Source organism: Thalassophryne amazonica, chromosome 9 (assembly GCF_902500255.1).
Source record: "Thalassophryne amazonica chromosome 9, fThaAma1.1, whole genome shotgun sequence".
Taxonomy (NCBI): Eukaryota; Metazoa; Chordata; class Actinopteri; order Batrachoidiformes; family Batrachoididae; genus Thalassophryne; species Thalassophryne amazonica.
In genome coordinates, this window is record NC_047111.1 from 56,489,429 (window position 1) to 56,506,298 (window position 16,870).

Here is a 16,870-nt window from a genome sequence, read left to right on the forward strand (position 1 = left end):
CACCAGCACCAACAACCAAATTCATGTAACCATGAATGGAAAGGATATATGACTTATATTGGTATTTAATAGTAGGTTAACCATAGGCACATCTCAAACAATTTCTCTAAATATCCATTCTAAGAGTCTTGACGTTTCAACGTCTAAGGTCATGCGATTAATAGAAAGGCAGTATAGGACATCAGATTAGTGTTCTATAGTACAGTAATGATAAGTGACTCTTTAAACAATTACTAAGATGTAATATCAGAATAGCCTGGGGTGGTGGTCCCCATCTTTAAAAAAGGGGACCTGAGAGTGGGTTTGAGTTATAGAGGAATCACACTTCTCAGGCTCCGTGGCAAAGCCTATGCCATCAGAGTCAGGAAAATTAATGCTGATTCCATTCTGGTCGTGAAACTGTGGCTCTTTACCCTCGCAAGGATTTTAGAAGGGTCTTTAGAGGATGACCAATCAGTCTACGTGTGTTTTGTGGACTTGGAAAAAATCTCTATATGACCAAAGTAAAAGCTGTGTCCACATTCTCTGCATGACATCAGACCTGTTTCCGGTGGGTGGGGGACTCTGCCAGGATTGCCACTTGTCACCAATCCTGTTTGTGATGTTCATGTATGGGATTTTAAGGCGGAGTCAGGGACCGGAGGGTGATCTCAGAGTTGCATCTCTGCTTTTTGTGGATGATGTGGTTCTGTTGGCCTCATCAAGCAATGACCTCTGATGTGCACTGAGCAGGTTTGAGGCCTAGTGTAAAGCGAATAGGATGAGAATCAGGAGCTTCAAATCTGAGACGATAGTCCTCTATCGGAAAAGATTTTTTTCACTCTGGGTCAGGGGACAGTTATTGCCACAAGTGGAAGAGTTTATGTATCTCTGGGTCTTGTTCATGAGTAGGGGTACATTGGAGCATGAGATTCACAGACGGATTGGGGTGGCGTCTGAAGTTTTATGGAGGTTGTACCAGACCATCCTGGTAAGGAACGAGTTGAGCTGGAAGACGAGGCTCTAAATTTACCAGTTGATTTATGCTCCTATCCTCACCTATGGTCATGAACTTTAGGTAATGACTGAAAGAATAAGAATGTGGATACAAGTAGGGGAAATGAGATTCCTCTGTTGGGTATCTAGGCTTACACTCCTGGACAGGGTGAGAAGCTCTACTATCGGGAGGGACTTGGAGTGGAGCTGCTGCTTCTTCACACTGAAGGGAGCCAGCTGAGGTGGTTTGGGCATCTGGTGAGGATGCCCCCTGGCCGTCTCCCTAGGTAGGTCTTCCAGGCATACTCAACTGGGAAGACGCCCCGGGGAAGACCCAGGACACACTGGAGGGATTATATTTCCCAGCTGGCCTGGGAACACATCTGGAATCCCTGGGAAGAACTACAGGACTTGGCGGAGGATAGGGAAGTGTGGGGTGAGCTGCTTGGTCTGCTTCCACCACGAACCGGATGCAGAAAAGTGACAGAAAAAGAACAAATGAATGAATGAAGAATAGCCTTTATTATTATCCCTTACAATGTATGTAAGTATTAGCAGCCAATCTGCTCTGTGTCAGCCTGATCACGTCAGATCTCAGAAGCTAAGCAGTACAGGACCTGGTTAGTACTTGGATGGGAGACCTCTTTGGAACACCAGCAGCTGTGTGTGTTTCTCCAGGTAAAACTGGAGTTGTGTCAGGAAGGACATCCGACGTAACACTTGTGCCAACTACCGATGCGGATCTGGCTGTATCCACTGTGGTGACCCGAACACAAAACGGGATCAGCCAAATGGACAACAACAACAATGTATCTAAGTATCGCGACCATTCAAAAATTACATAACACCTAGGGGGTGGGGGGTTCAGTACTTTCTTACAGAGCATTACCGGGGGGTATAGCCAGATGTTACATAACAAAAAAAAAAGAATCTGTGTTTTACATCAACAAACCTTTTATTGTGCAAGGTATCAGACCGGAATTAAATTATAATATTTGCCAATAAATTACAAGGTTACTGATACAGAGTGTCACTTAGAACGTACAATATAATCTCTTTGAACAGTCTCCAGTGGGTACAGTAAAACCATAACTTGAGTAATTTAACTTCAGGCCTCCCAGGGCAGATGGCGCACCAACAAAAGTTATATTGTTTGTTTACTTTGACCTCTCAGGATGAGCCCTGTTGCAGCTGTCAATTAACTTCCTGAAGAGAATGTGTTTTTATCTTGCATTTTGACTGTTGTCAGTCTTGGTTTGTGCTGTTGTTTTGTTAATTGTTATGCATTTCCTGTTGCTGATGTCACGTCCTCCAACATAGTACAGCAGGCACTAAATGCTCCATATATATTAGAATATATTCAGAAAAATACATGAGGACATCAAGAGCAAGGACTTCTGTAGAACTTGCGTACTTCAGAATAAGATTAAGACCAGACTCTAATCTTCGAAAAAAAGGGATGGAGAGTAAAGGTGCCTTGACTTTTGCACCCATTTTGGCTCCGCACTCGTGCACTTCGTTGTGACAATGCCACCCACTATGTTCCCAGCTGGATGCCACGCTTTGTGTGCTGTACACTGTGTATATAAAATAATTCTTCTGTAGCGGATTAATCATTACCTCCGCCAAGGAGGTTATATTTTGGTCGTGTGTGTTTGTTTCTTGGTTTGTTGGTTGGTTGGTTTGTTAGCAGGATTACTCAAAAAATCCCAACGGATTTCAATGAAATTTTTACCAGGGGTGTATCTTGGCCTAACTTAGAAGTCATTCAATTTTGGTAATGATCCAGAACACGATCCGGATCCAGTAAGGATTCTTTATCATTGCAGGATAGGACCAATTTCAACATTTTTGCATCTAACTTCATGAAGACGGGTCACAAAGGCTGAACAAAAATTAAGTTACGACACAACAATAATTTAGCATTTGGTTCTCCTCATTGAATAAACTTATTAGAAAATAAAAAAAAACTTGTGTAGTTCATGCAGTTTCTCTTTATAAATACATTTGCTGAAGATCTAAGGATTTAATCCTCTGGGGCCGATGCCGTCGTATACGACGGCTGAGACCAAGCTTTACTAAATTATAAATAACTTTTTATTGATATGAGATAGAAACTTACTTTTTTGCTGAAAAGATAACTCTGGGGACTTTCGAGCCACCGTCCACCATCTTTGGAGTCCTCATAGAAGCTGTGTGATGACGTGAGCAATGTGAGTGTCCAATCGGAATTGGTTCACCATCACATGGTTTTCCAAAATCTAATCGTAGGGCAGATTCACCTCATGTGACACACCAAAGATTGTTTTTAGGAGTGATGTGTTACTAGTTGGCCCGTTTGAATAGCCCTCTGGCTGCTCCAATGCGCCCTGCGCCATTACGCACAGCGAAAGCAAAAGTGAGCAGACAGAGAGCCTCTCATACAAGTATGAGGATTGCTCGATTAATTTTCCTGTGAATGTTACTGGAGAAGCCTGTGGCAAGGTCTTGCGCTCCGGCATAAAGCACTGTTTACCATATCAATGGCGCAAGGGGGGAGGGGCCGTTCCTCAAACTGAATGAGCCTTGAAGTGTGAATGTTGCTTTCAGAGCAGGAGAGAACAAACACACAGTCAACTTCATAGTAGAAGTTTGTAATGTGACCTTTGTGTAACAGCAGACAGAAATTGTTTTGAGATGAAGACAAACACAACGCATAGACCATTTTGTATATACTGTTCAAAATGTGCATTTGTGTTTATTGTTTGAACCTTTTTGTTGTACAGTCTTTCACACAAGAGCCCAAATTACCTTTATAACGTGTCAAAACAGTTGTTTATTATAGTTTGCTGTGTGTTTTGAATAAATGTGTGTGGAAAATTATTTACCACTTTACTTTTTCCTTTCTTATTTCTGATTGTAAACCTTTATTACACTTATAAAACACAACTATAGCATACATATATTTTGAAAGTACAGGTTGTCCTGAAAAAAAGAGACATAAAACTCGATTGTGGGATGCAGGAAGAGCTGTTAACAGCAATAATAAAACATTTATGCCAGGCAAGTGAACTGTCCAAAAAAAATGCCCTCGGACCCCAGAGGGTTAACCACTGAATATGAAACATGATGGTAGATGTGTGAAACGACATGGAATAAGTCTCTTTGCCGAAGGGTATTCCATGTGACATCAGTGAGCCTATGGCCTTGGTGGAGGTTTGCGCTCTCGGAGTGCTTCTAGTTTTCTCTCAGAGTTTGGTTATTGAAAACACCTCTAATCACTTCTGGAATCACAGAGGACCGTTTCAGCTGCCGCTTTTCTCTCTCTCTTTTTCCTCTGCTTCATGAAGTGGAGAACGCATTTGGAATAGTCTAAAAGGTAATTATTTGTAATATTTATATTGTAATAACTTGGTAAAACAGTTGCATGTTCATTCCTTATTATGAGTAGCTGTAAAAGTATGGTTATGATAGATTTAGCATTTTAGTATTTATTTATTATGTGTACATGCATCTTGAAGTGAGACTGCACTTTTAATTTTGTTGTGCTTGCATGCACAATGACAAATAAAGACATTCTATTCGAACATCTCATTATAATCGATCAGATGACCTGCGCTGTGATGTGGTGCGCTGACGCAGTGACTCATACTCATACTTAGTGTTTTTTAATTGTTTGTGCAATGTTCATGTGAAGTTCACATAATCAATACATGACAGAGATTTTGAACATTTTTCTTTGCGCAGTTGCACAAAGCTGCGCACAGTTTACAGCAATGAGTTTACTCTTCTGCACGACAGAGTACACGGATCAAACTCATGCAAGTTTCAAGGCATCTTAAGATCAGGTGTTATCTTACAAGAAGGGGGGTATGTACCTGTGTTACAGGGGGGAGGGTGTGTGTGTCAAAAATGGCATATTTTTTACATTATGTAATTTCTGAAAGGCCCCATTGGGCCAAAATTCTGACCTTGGACTGAGACCTTGACCTTTTAATCGATTTTTCTCTAAATTCAAAGTTCAAACTTCTTTATTAATTGTCTCCTTTCGGAGAAATTTAGCTTGGTGCATGAGGGGGCTCAACTGCACAAACAATAAACAGTACCAACATTACAACAGTGATACCCACAGAATAAATGCAACCAACAATAAAACAGCATAAATAAAGAGAATAAATAAGACCACTCTGATCTTGGATTGCCCTCAATCATTCTACTGTTAGATAATATCTGTGCTAATTCCTTATTTTATGTTAGTGATCAAGTATTTGCCTTTGTTATCTGATTGGAAGTCTCTAAATTTAAACATAAGAGTTAAGTTTCACTTCCATCATGCATGTGCAAGTTTCAGATACAGGGATGGCTCCCCCTGTCTGTGAGAGCCAGTAACATATAGACTAAACCACACCCACTGTAACGCCCACATTGTATAAAAGTATTGTGTCAGCCACGTTCGTTGTATTTCACAACATGGACTCCATCTGTGAAGACCCAGGCCTGATTTTCAACGTGACCTTCAATAAATTCAAAATGAGGAATATATGGATTTGGTTATTTGTAAGGGGCAGTAAATTATATAAAGATCTGGGGGAAATTACACTACCAAGTTCTGTCCAAATCCACAAAATAAATAAATAAAATAAATCCTCCACACATGGACGGACACAAAGGACTGGAAACATTAACCAGAAACTAACAATACCCAGCATGCATTAGCACTGCGCATGGATGGATGTCAGCTAGTCTTGTAAGGGAGCTACCCTGAGTTAAATCACTGTTGGCCATCTTATTTTCACTAAACTGCTGATTCATTACTTATTACAAGAAACAGCACTTGGTTTGTTAACTGGATGTTCAATGGAAAAACACTAAATACAGCCAGACGAAGACAACACTCATCTGGACTGTGTGTTTTATTTCAGTCTGTTTCACTTCGATGCAAACTCATTTTCTGCGCATTCTGTCCCTTTTTTCACTGCACAGTTAGACTGTGGTTACCTGGAACCGCCATGCATTTTTATGGTTACTTGTGCTCGGCTATCAGCAATCATGAAATCGCTATCAGATTTGCCATGAAGCCAAACAATAGCTGTCAGGAAGTGAGTCAGGACCTGCAAAGGTTGCAGGAAAATAAATCAAGTTTGTATGATGTCAGCAGGCTGCGGGAGCGCTGCCACTGCACGTCTGCGCTTCGGCAATAAATATTCACTCACAGCGTGAAAGCACACAAAGCATCATTCACTTCCATCCCAAACTGCCAGAACAGAAGTGTTGTGCGGTTGCCGTGGAAACAAAATCTTATTATGTAGCTGGAGGCAGGTCAGAATTCATCACAAAAGACTGCAAAAAACCCCTCATTTTCAGACTTTAAAGTAACTGACTGTTCAGCAACTGGTCCTCATCCAAACCAACCTTACTTCATCTGCTCACGTGGGATGTTAAAAAAAAATAGAGAGAAAACAGAGGTGACATCATGTCATGTGGAGGAGAAAATTACAGCCATTTAAAACAGAGAGAAGAAAATGTCAAGAAAAAACAAAGCTAATGAGACACATAGAGGCCTCGTCTGCAGTCCGCATACCTCCAACTGTGGAGACGCTGTGTGCACGCGCACACGAGTGTGCACGCGCACACGAGTGTGCACGCGCACACGAGTGTGCACGCGCACACGAGTGTGCACGCGCACACGAGTGTGCACGCGCACACGAGTGTGCACGCGCACCAACCATCTGTGTGTCTGTTAGCATGAGCTTATCACTGAAGAATGTGGTGGAAAACTGAGAAACAGGAAATCTCCATCAGCATGGTAAAATTGGCACAGCCACGCCTCTCTCACACACATACACACACACACATACACACACACACACATACACACACACACACACAGCTGAATTCTTTTTGGGTAACAGTAAAAGTGGTGAAAGTGTCATTACAGCACAGAGGTTTACTTTAACATAAACTCAGGATGAAGCTGTGTCCAGCCTCGAACCTCTATTCCCACATGGACTGAAACAAAAAAAACTCTTTAATTGCAGATGAAACGAATCCAGCAAAAAAAAAAAAAAAAAAAAAAAAATTAGCTCCAAGTGCTGGTGTTATAAAAATGGATGTGGGTTTGAATGCAGATCAACTAAAAGTGCAAATGTACTTTAATTTCACTGCATGACGTAACAAAAAACACGATACAAGTTTTGTTCTCATACTTGGAGCTGAAGCATTAAAAGGTTTGTGCAATGGGGGAAACTAGCGCTGAACCACTGATCTCTGAGCACAATAATCCTGCCTTCCATCTACCTCCGAGCTTCTAACTGGGAATGATGTCACCCTCAACGTAAATGTGTTCCATTTATCACACAGACCCCGCAAGCAGGAAAACAAGCTGGTTGCCTCCAGAATTTTGGAGTATATGGCGCACAGCAACGCCGTGATGAAGCCTCACGGGACATGTTCTGGCATGTCCAGGCACATCCACAATTTCTCGGATAATCACTCGATGGAAAAACCACCGACAGCTGTCTGAACGCCATCTCAAAGCCATCCTGTGAGACCAAAACGGAGGTGGTTTTGTCTTGTTCCAGTAGCGAATCCATCGTGACGCGCGAAGCCTCCGCTCGGCTTTCCATGACAAAATCTCTTGTTAAAAGTGAAATCTGCCGGAAAATGGTTGATGTCCAGCTCTTGTGATAACCAGAGAAATGGCACACGATGGTCCGGCTCCACAGAGCCATCCGTTTAGAAATGATCCGGTGGTTTGTGGCTCTCGATGGCAGCACGGAGCGTGGCGCGCCGAGCGTCCTTAAAGCCGTCCTTAAAGCCGTCCTTAAAGCTATAGTAACAGTCCTTATTCTCTGTGAAGCCCGTAAAATTTTCACCGAAAGCCAGATAAATTTTTCGAACGGTTTCCAGCTGCCAGTCTCTAACAGTTTCTGAAAAAATTCTGATGGAAAAAAAGCCCAAATTATTCCGCCATTTCCTGACAATGAAAATCCGCCGAGGGGGCTGGACCACTCCTCACTCAAAACCTGCTCACAGGCGAATGACGCAACCGACAGGCGTGGAAAAACACGCATGCGCACGAGGGTTCAAGCTTGTCTGACGCAATCACACGTGATTCAAATCCATATGGTTTTTGAAAAAAATAATAAGGTCGGATACTTTTCTAATAGACCTCGTAGAGTGCAACAAAATAATGTTCGGTCCACCAAACAGACCTCATGGAGGAGAAGAGATGGCACAGAAGTTACGGTCGTGTTTTAATTTACTGTGTAGACAGCAGTAGAACAGTACTTTGTGCACAATTTATTAAGTCGGGGGCACAAAAAACAGAAAAGAGAATTGCTAAAAACATTCAAATCTACAGTTTTCATTGTTGTTATGGTTGTTGCTGGGAGCAGCCATGTTGGTTTAGGAACTTTGAATACATGCATTTTATACGAGTTGATGAGAAGAAATTCTGACTTCACGGGGCATTCCTGGGGAGTTCCAACCTCAGAGGACAGACGGAATGCACCACAAGCACATACTCAAAGTTACAGGAAGCACATTATCCACCATGTTGGCTCACCCAAGTCTAAAGATGTTCCACACAGGAACCCTTTCAGTGGACCCTTTCAGAAGTGGAACCTTCCGGAAGTGGACCAGGAGTCACACTATCAGAAGAAAAGGTTTTTGGTTGAAATGCTTCCTGGATGCAAAATGAGTTTGTTGGAGGTGCTCTTTGGCAAGGGATACATGTGTACACAAATAAATGTCGAAGCCAATCTCCTTTCAAACATTTAAAGTGCCTTTAATGTCACAGTATGATCATGTAAAGGAGCTCTTACACCTGACCGCACTTGATGTCAAGCCCCACAAGCAGTGCCTGTGCCATGTGTACCTGAGCAAGTCAGAAAAAGTTGGTTAAACTGGTGTCAGTTTTGAACATTTTCAAAACTTGTGGGATCTTGGGTGGACTGTCAGATGCCTCCGCCACCACATGTTCAGCTTGAGGTGTCCTGGTGCAGGCTTTACACACCTTGCCCTCCAATCTTACATCAAGTACCACAAGGCTTTCCCCTTTCAATCATCAGATGAGGCCAAGGTAGCTGAGTGAGAATCCACTGAGCTCGGTGGGGGGTGGGGGGACTTTTCCAACTTTTGCTGAGCAGTGTGCATGCCCAGGAGGACTTGGCACTGAGCATGTGCAGACAAAAATCGCTTGGGGAAATCAGCCGAGGTGTGCCAAGTTGTTTCAGCTTTAAGCCTTTGTCAGGAAGCGGAAGGCTTGAACTAAATTGTTAAAATTATCTGGGCCTGAAAGCAGTAAATTCAATATTCTCTTGAGCTATCAAAAAGTTTTCTGGAAAATGTCTGACATTTAGGGAACATTAGAAAAAGCTCTATAACAGAACAAAACTTAAAACTAATAGCATCACTTTTTCATCATCCAAGTAAAATAAGGCTGTTGTAAAAGCATTCCCACTCGACTCCAGTCGCACTATCTCAAAAATAAATACACCGAGCAGCAAGTCCAACTGAACATTTATGTCCCACATCAGTGTAGAAAGTAAGATAGCTGTTTTATTTGGCACCAGTGAGCCACATTCCAGACAGTGAATCCAACAGATCAGAGTGGGGAACGTCCCGGTACAGCAGAATTGGAACACCGTGTGTGTGTGTGTGTGTGTACACAACATGATGGCTTCACCAGACACTGCTGCTTAGCTGTACATGACCAACCTCACTTTGTCTGTCTGGTCTGTCTGTTTCTGCACTCATCCACATGTCTTTTAAAAACAGAACACCAAAAGTAAATAGAAATGACTATGAGACAACAACTTTGCATTTCCATTGCTCTCTGTGATGTTTTTTTGTGTGTGTGATCTTCACCACAGCAGCCTCCACAACAGGCTGGTTGGAGGTACAAACCTACTGGTCTAATATTGTGTTCATTTAGGCTGTGGGACATTTAAAGCCCTCAATTTTGACTTGTAGGGCTGTTTTGCTGTTCTCAAAGTTCCACAAAAGTACTTAACTTTTGAACTTATCCATGTCTGACCCATTTAATACTGAGAGAAAGATGTTTAAAGGTCAAATCAGAAGTCCTAATGAGAAGTTAACATCAAGCTTTCAAAAGATTAAAGGAGAATTCTGACATTTTTAGCTGAGGCCATCAAATATGGCCTACTACTCTGTTTCAAGGACGTTGTGAAGAGAGACATGAAGGACTTTGACATCTCTCCGTCTCATCTCCTCAGGCAATTTCGCCAAGCTCCACCACATCAATGTATTGCCAGAGTGTCTCGGTGCCGACAGCGACTACACAATGTATGATAGGTTGTCACTACTATCATCAAGTTGATGACCAAGCCAAGCTTGGGTTTTTTTTTTTGTTTTTTTAAGCAACAAAGAAAAATTTAAGTATATTTTCAAACTCATGGCCCAACATTTGCATAATTTTGATAGTACAGATGAGCAATGACAGAAAGTAATGGCAGCTGTAATTAAAGCATGGTAAAGAGCTTTATTGTCAAAGGGTAATGACATTATTTGTGCTGCTTGGACTAATATTAAAGTCTTTTAGACGTGCTGCATGGCCCAAATAGATTGTGTGTGAGAGAGAGAGAAAAAGCAGGATAAAGGAGAGGCTGTGGCAACAAAGACAATCACTGAAGAAGTGAAGCATTTGTGACAAGACAAAATTCCATATGGGGCGACAGAAAACCTGGTCAAAATCATACAGAAATCATTATGGGGTTCAACTCCCTCAGATGACAGAATAAGTCTTTGTGCGTCTCTCTACCTACCTTCCTTGTTTTCACTTTCCTTCCTTTCTTGCAACACTCTCAATTTCACAATCACTGACTTACAAGCACATTCTGACAAAACCCAACAAGAATTGGTGGCTGCAGGCTGCAGATAACGCCGCGTCAACTGCTCAAGTAAAAGCCTGTTTCACCTTCATGTTGTCAAAGCAGTTAAACGGCCAAACTCATTTAAAATCAACCAAATCCACCAAAAGAATAACTTTTCCCACAGCAGATCAATAAACAGGAAAAAAAAAAATAACAGTTTTAACTTGAGCCCCTTAAAATCACAACAGGACAAACACAACTGGGAGTTACCATGACGTGAAGTCAGACAACTCGCATAAAATTTTATAAGCCTGTGATGGATTTTATGGGGCTGAGCTCATGGCAATTTCTTTAACATGCAGGTCCCGGCATCCTCTAAATCTAAACGCTCCCACTGGCCTGTTGCTGCTGCTGTGTCTGCCTACAGATGGTCGTCTACACATTTTGTCCGTAATTACAATGTTTAAACATGTACTACACAAAAGCTGCAAACTGTTCACTTCGGCTTGTCTGATTGTTCGGAGGATTACTCATTAACTAACAGCTCAGCTCTCACAACACCTGGTGAAGTCCAGACTATAACCCCACTGTGCCATGATTTGAAAGCTCAAGCTCAAAAATCCTCCACGGAGGCATAACTCAAACAGCTCTCCTGAAAAGAGCCAAGTTCTACCCCAGCGATGTGAAAGAACCATCGGTGGTTTTAATAATGTTATTGATAGAGCACTTTCCTGCAAGAAATTTCAAAGTGCACACCTGGTTATCAGATGTATTTGGTTGCTGCTAAAGGCAGCACAATCAGCTACAAAGTTTATAAGGGAAATGTGTTAAATGCGGTGGATTGATTTGTTACAGTACATAAAATCACCATCAACTGTATTTACTCAAGTAACCTTTGTTTTATTACATCCACCACGAAGGTTGCATTTTTGATGCTACGTGCAACTGCATAATTTCATTTTCACTTTCTCCAATTACGGCAACAGTCCTTCAGATCTGGCTTGTCTTGGTGGCTTCCCTCACGAGTCTTCTTCATGCACACTCACTCAGTTTTTGAGAACTACTTCACACAGATTTACCATGCAGTACCATCCTGTTTGAATTTCTTAATGATTAAAGCCCAAGACATATTCAATGAGTTGGAAATGTTCATGTATCAATCCCCTGACTTTTTTAAAGAAAACTGGTTGTGAAATTGATGATCTGTATAAAATAGAATCCTCATATTTAGTTTGTCCAATTACTTATGGCCTATGAAAATGGTGGAATGATATATACAAATGGGTGTAATTCCTAAATGATTAATGCAATACACACAGACACATCTATACACAGCCTATCCCAGCAGTCACAGGGCGTGAGGCGGGGTACACCCTGGACAGGACGCCAGTGTCAGCCACATTAAAACTCCATTCTATGTCACGAAAAATTGAGCTTTTGCAAAACTGTGGCCAAAAAGGAAATTTTGGAAACACTGATTTCAGTGTTTGTGTGTAGACACAGAAAATTGAGTTTTAGCCTTTTCTGATTGGCCACCATGGCTATACAGTAAAGCTTCGTTCACATAAAGACTGTAGGAACAACCAACATATCAGTCATCAAAGCAGAATTACTGTTTTCTGCAACGGCAGACTGTAGTTCATGACGTGAGACGCAGTCGTTTTTCATTGTTAACAACAAGAACAATAATATCCTTCATTCAAATGTACGACAGAGTTTTTGCGTTTTTCAAAGTAGTGCATTAAAACAATAAGCGATGGCTTGATGGTAGCTTAAAAAGTAGGGATGTCCCAATCCGATCACGTGGTTTCAGACTTAATTGAAATCGGACGTTACATCCCGATCAGGAATCCAAAATAGGTTTTATCCTCATTATTTTGATCAGCGCTATTTCAAGCTCATTATTGCAGATTAATGGGCCTTTCACGCGTCGGAAGCATCAGAGGCGTCAAGAATCAGTCTAAAAAGCATTATTTTCAATGAGACGCGTTGCTTTTTAGAGGCATCAAAAGCTGACCTAAAGCGACGGAAAACACGGAAGACTAGTGGCAGAAACCACTGATCTCTACAAAACAGATCGGTGCAGAAACCACTGATCTGTACAAAACAGAAACATGTCACAGGACTGTTCATTTATAGAGCAGTTTTCTGACGTTTTCCGACCGTTTTTTATTGTCAGTCCCAAAGGTCCGGTCAGAACTGGGAAAGAAGGGCTTTCAGTTTGCTGCACCCTCTGCATGGAACCTTTTACAGAATGACTTAAAACTGAGGGAGCTGGTCTCCTTAGAATCTTTTAAAGGACTTTTAAATGACAGAGACGCTGGCACATTGACATGTAGTTGTTTTAACTAGGGCTGAACGATTTTGGAAAATAATCTAATTGCGATTTTTCTCCTCAATATTGTGATTGCGATTTAATATGCGATTATTTTTCCCCTTCATGAGCATTAAAAAAACCACACACACGCACACACAACAGAATTAATGAATCCGTTTCATAATAAACAATATATTTTTTTAAAGTGCAAACAACACAATGCAACACAACAACAATGCAAACAAACTGACTTTACTTGTTCAACTTTAGTTTTATGTAAGCCTATGTAGGTCTACTCTTTTTAAACACTGAACTTTAAACACTGAACCTTATAGATTTATAACAATCTATAAATAAATACAATTACAGTTATAAAACAAATAAAGCTTACTGATCTCAACGTGGTGTTGCCTCGTGAGGTAGCAACTGTAGCAAGGCAGGTTCTACACAATACCTGACGCTGCGCTGCATCTTCATTTTTAAAGCCAAAATAATTCCACACAACTGACGTGCTGCCCCTCTTTGGTTCCAAACTTTGAGCTGTGTCCGCTTCTGTCGAGCCTGAACAGGTTAGCGCAGTGCTACTGCTAACTACACATTGTGGCTGCTTTCTTTGCTCGGCTTGCACTCAAATCTCGTGCGTTATGAGATCACGTTTCAAATCGCGTCCTTTGCGATTAGGAAATCTCGTTCTATGATATCGCGATATTATTGTAAATGCGATTAATCGTTCAGCCCTAGTTTTAACAGATTTTTTTTTTTTTTTTATTGTAAAAATGTGTTGTTTTTGAACTTTTATACTGAAACTTTTCCATTGGCTGGTAATTTGTTTATTCTGTATGTGTGGTGGAATGGTGAAATTGACACGTAACCTTGCTGCCTGTCTTGGCCAGGACGCTCTTGTAAAAGAGATTTTTAATCTCAAGGAGACTCTTTTCCTGGTTAAATAAAGGTTTAAATAAATAAAGAAAGAAAGAAAAGAAAAATCCTTGGAAATGTTTTTTGTTACCTCAAAATTTCTGATTACTGTTTAAAAAAGTTTAGAACACTTGTAATTAAAATAGCTAAATCAATAAATGGTTCTTTAGAAACCTTTCATCTGTAAATTAAAACCACCTGTTATTTCAGATTAGATCATTTCTTGTTTAACATAAGGAACCTTGGACATTTATTTTTAGACAAATAAAATAACATGGAAATTTGTACATTTTTTAAGTGTGATAGATTATTACTGTTATGTGGGCCGCTGAAGAGGAGGTACTGCTGGCCCACCACCACCAGAGGGCACCCTGCTTGGAATGCGGGCTCCAAGCACGAGAGGGCGCCAGACCCAGAAGAAGTGACAGCTGTCACTCATCGCACAAGCTGTCACTCATCTACACCACTATATAAGCCGGACTGCAACTCCACCTCCCCCCAGAGAAATCAACTACCGACGAGGTAATTTTCTCTGCTGACTCAAATCGTTGAGTAATAATCTGAACTTCTTTTGCAGCCGTTATCCTGTGTTGTCTGCCTTATCTGTGGGATTGGCGTTTGGTGTGATCAACGACGGCTTCGCCTCACACCCCAAACCAGATAAGTGGTTAAACAGGAGCTGCACGAGTGTGTGATTGGAGGTGGAGGTTCTTCCTCCTAACTGAGTGCAGACTGTGGATTACTGAGTGTGCGACTTCACACTCATCCATCCTGTCTTGTTTTCTGCCAGCAGTACCAGGGTCGACAGCCGAAGACAGAGGCCACCTGGGGACTCGGGACTTGGCGGCTCCGGTGTTCTTCAGGCCGTTGGTGGTGGAAGCCGTGTGGGACGCGGCTCATCTCTCGCCGGGGGTCTTCTATCTTCGAGCCTGCCCACACGTCACCTGGTGTTAATTGACTATATATATTTTGTGTGTTTAGTTGTGTGTTGTCACAACATTAAATTGTTACTTATTGGCTTATTCATTGTCCGTTCCTTTGCGCCCCCTGTTGTGGGTCCGTGCTACGACACCTTCCCAACAATTACTTGATTTTTCAAGCTACCTCAAGGAGAAGTGCACTGTTTAAATGATAAATAATAAAATAAGGTGATTAAAATGAAAATATTATATATTTAGCATTTGTTCATTGTTCATTCAGTTTTTAAAAGTACTGGATCGGGACTCGGTATCGGCAGATACTCAAAATCAGATGACTTGGAATTGGGTCAGGGCCAAAAAAACCTGATCGGGACATACCTATTAAGTTCACATTTGTAAGGTTATGTGACTGTAGCATCGCCACCTGTTGCTTCGTCGTGCTCTTGACAGCGTTTTACCATGTGTTTTGAGTTTTCATATGGACAGAGATATTTTTTAAAACCAAAGGTGGAAAATCCCCAATTTCAAAAATACCTGGGTACGTGTGGACGAGGTATGAGACAGCAGGATCAGAGGTCAGACTCCACACTATATGTAGCTACACATGATTAGGCAAAAAGACTGCAAGTACAGTTTTGCATGTACAGTTTCAATCGTGAATCTGCAAAGTTTCATGCATGTGTGATTTATTTGGGTTAGAGTAATGTTTTGTTATGCTTCAGAAATTTGTTTTCACTTTGAGCTTAGGAAGTAAGTACTCCTTTTTTTCCCCACTTGGGGTTGCGACACCAGATCCAAGGTGGACCTGCACACTGATTTGCCACAAGTTAAGCCGGATGCCCTTTATGACACAACTCCACATTACATGGAGAAATGTGGCAGAGGTGGAGTTTGAACCAGGAACCTTGCACAGTTAAACCAAAAACCAAGCACACTAACCACTTGTCCATAAAACCATTTTCACTCAGTGCCTCTTACAAAACAGTAATGGAGCTGCTACTTACCCCACCCGTTTTTGTCTCCCACTGACTGTATGGGCGTGTCAAACAGGGAGCAGACCGGGGCTGCCGCAATTAGTCAAAGTAGTCGAACACACTGATGCTGAAAATGCACTGACATTAAAATTTTTAACAGAAGCATTATTATCTTTTCTGAAATGACCTTTTTGATTGATTCAAAGAACAAATTTTATTCCTGAATACCAGAATGTGATTGCTGATGAGTGCCTGATGTAAGTCGTTTTTGTCTCCAATAACTGGTCGGATCGGCTCCGGTTTCTTAAAAAAAAATTGTGGTGACTCCAACAGAGTTGGACTCAGTTGCTAAAGACGCTGGTCAAAGTTCCCAAAGACCAAAGGAATCAAAAGTTTGAGATTATTTCAAATTAGCTAAAAACGAAGAGGTGATTTGTACTTTAGCTTTTCGACATACCATAGTTGAAGAGGAAACTATTAGTATTATCTATTCACATTTATTAATATTAAATCAGTGGCTTCAACAGGGCAGCACAGTGACTTAGTGGTTAGCACTGTTGTCTCACAGGAAGAAGGTTGAGGGTTCAATTCCCACCTGGGACCTTTCTATGTGGAGTTTGCATGTTCTCTCCATGTTTGCGTGGGTTTACTCCAGATGGTTCAGCTTCCTCCCACATCCAAAGACGTGGGTTAGGTGGATTAGAAACTTTAAATTGTCCATAGGGGTGAATGTGCTTGTGGATGTGTTTATCTGTCTGTATGTAATTTGAGTAAGCGGGTATAGAAAAAGGATGGATGGTTTCAACAGCTGCTGTTGGGCTACTTTACTGTTACCAAATGCAACAGCAAAATTCTTTAAGTCAAAATACCAATTTTTGGAGCTGAAATACAGAAAAATATGATTCATTGATAAATACATATTGCACAATTTATCACACTAGGTATCCGAGA

At 41.3% G+C, this 16,870-nt stretch overlaps 1 protein-coding gene across 2 annotated transcripts in view; it reads right to left on the bottom strand.

The window, feature by feature from the left end:
• The window catches only part of LOC117517153 (four and a half LIM domains protein 1-like), a 70,331-nt gene that overhangs the window by 48,116 nt on the left and 5,345 nt on the right, over positions 1 to 16,870 (bottom strand). The window lies entirely within an intron of this gene.